This window comes from Myotis yumanensis, unplaced genomic scaffold (genome assembly GCF_028538775.1).
Source record: "Myotis yumanensis isolate MYYU_CA2020_CCGP unplaced genomic scaffold, mMyoYum1.0.hap1 SCAF_13, whole genome shotgun sequence".
Classification (NCBI taxonomy): Eukaryota; Metazoa; Chordata; class Mammalia; order Chiroptera; family Vespertilionidae; genus Myotis; species Myotis yumanensis.
This window is the reverse complement of record NW_027223764.1, coordinates 24,031,213-24,033,407: the sequence shown is the minus strand read 5'-3', so window position 1 is coordinate 24,033,407 and position 2,195 is coordinate 24,031,213. Positions and strand designations below refer to the sequence as shown.

At 34.3% G+C, this 2,195-nt stretch overlaps 1 non-coding gene across 1 annotated transcript; it reads right to left on the bottom strand.

Annotated features, from left to right (window-relative positions):
- Positions 1 to 1,610: 1,610 nt before the first annotated feature.
- LOC139022297 (small Cajal body-specific RNA 24) lies at positions 1,611 to 1,738 on the bottom strand. The gene has a single exon (XR_011473669.1). It is a non-coding gene; the product is annotated as a small Cajal body-specific RNA 24 (non-coding RNA).
- Between the last annotated feature and the right edge of the window lie 457 nt (positions 1,739 to 2,195).

Here is a 2,195-nt window from a genome sequence, read left to right as displayed (position 1 = left end):
GATCCGTTCTAGTCTTATTGCTCTAAACCATCCTGATTCCAGAACAACCTTTATAAACACAAACGTAGCAGGTATAAGTACTTAGTCCCTAAAATTCATATGATCAAGAATAATATTTTTTTTCCTCTATAATTCCACGTAATGATTATTTTAAGCTTTCATTTCATTTAATGGCAGAAAACATAATCTCAGATAATTCTGAGTAAATAATTCCTACACTGTGCTTTTTCCTTTATAATTTCTTAATATAATTCTTCTTACTACTATTGTTGCTGCTGCTGCTACTTCTACGGCTGCTGCTATTGAGACCATCACCACCATTTTTCTTGGCAGCATAGTATTTCAATATATGAATGTATCACATATTTTAGCCAGTTTCCTATTTATGAAACTTTAGATCATTTGCAGTCTTTTGCTATCACAAAATCTTTTTGATACATCTTTGCATAACTGTTCCAGTATAACTGTTGGGTAAATCCCTGAAATGGAAATCCCAGATCAAAGGGTATGTACATTTTAAATTTTGATAGCTATTGCTAAGTTGCCCTCCAAAAAGCCTATACTCCCACAAGTATGAAAATGCCTGTTTCCCCTCATCAGCACCAACAGTGGGTATTATAAAACTTTTAAGAATTTGCTGTATTTTATCTTAAATGTATTCCCCCCCCCACTGAGTTTAACATGATCATCTTTTCATTTAAATAAATATTCATTATTCCAGATGTACCTTTGGTTTATTTCTAGTTACAAACCTATAATACCACACTATGATCAGACAGGATATTTTTTAAAATAAAATTAAGGTGTTTCTGACAGAATTCTTAGGTGGATTCTCAGCCCTAGAATAAACAAGAAGCCAAGTGTCAAAGCCAAAACAATATAATGTGAACCATAAATGCAAGATACATATGTAATTTTAGATTTTCTAACAGCCACATCAAAAAAATGAAAAGAGCCCTAACTGGTTTGGCTTAGTGGATAGAGCGTCGGCCTTCGAACTGAAGGGTCCCAGGTTCGATTCCGGTCAAGGGCATATACCTTGATTGCGGGCACATCCCCAGTAGGAGGTGTGCAGGAGGCAGCTGACCCATGTTTCTCTCTCATTGATATTTCTGACTTTCTATCCCTCTGTCTTCCTCTATGTAAAAAATCAATAAAATATATTTTTAAAAAGTGAAAAGAAACAGATAAGTTTAATTCAGTAATATATTTTAACCCAATAGAGTTGAAATAGTATTATTTCAATATATAATCAATATAAAATTTTTAATGAGACATTTTACATTCTCTTTTTGTTCTAAGTCTTCTAAACCCAGTGTGTATGTTACACTCACAGCACATCTCAGTTTGACTAGCCACATTTCAAGTGCTCAATTGCCACATGTGGTTAATAGCTACTGTATTGAACAGCACAGATTAGTAGGTGTAAAGAAACTTCCCAGTGCATAGAAGCTACAACTAACACCCCAATAGCTTAAAATTGCTCTTGACAGCCTGCCTAGTTTTTGGAGGCCAAGTTCAATGCCTCTTAGAAAGAAGGTACTCAAAGTTTATTTTTCCAATTGAATTATTTTTATTTTTTCTTTCTTTCTTTCTTTCTTTCTTTTTTAATATGTCAGTAGTGGAACGATCCACCCTTTTTACTTGCAAAGTGTGAACAGAAAGCTACTATATTTCTCTAGGACATTTACAAAGAGTTTTCTTCACTTAAGAAGAAACTGAAATTTTTATTTTTTCAATTGAATGTTTGTACTTGCTTTATGTAAATATGGTCAAAATACCTCATTGTAGCAATGAATTATTTTGTTAGTCATGAGACAAAAAACAATTCATACATTTTACTTTGTTTCTCAGAAATGAGAGATGTTTTCAGAATGTGTTTTCATAAGATTTGCCAAAATTTTTCATCGCACAATAGCTTCCCCCCCCTCTTCCTTTTGGACAATTGTTGAGTGGATGAAGCTTTTAAGATAGGTAAGAACAGATGTGTTGACTCAGTTTGGGAAGGTAAAAACAATTCTACTTGAAGAGAAGCCCTCAGAGAAATGACAGTCTCCCAGGGGTGTGTGAGATCCAGTTTTAGGAAATCATGAGCCTTCAGTGGACTTTGTGATTGGATCAGGAGTCAGCAAAGCTGACAGTCCTCCACGCATCACAATGCAGTATTAGGAACAAACTCCCTAACTTGGCATTTA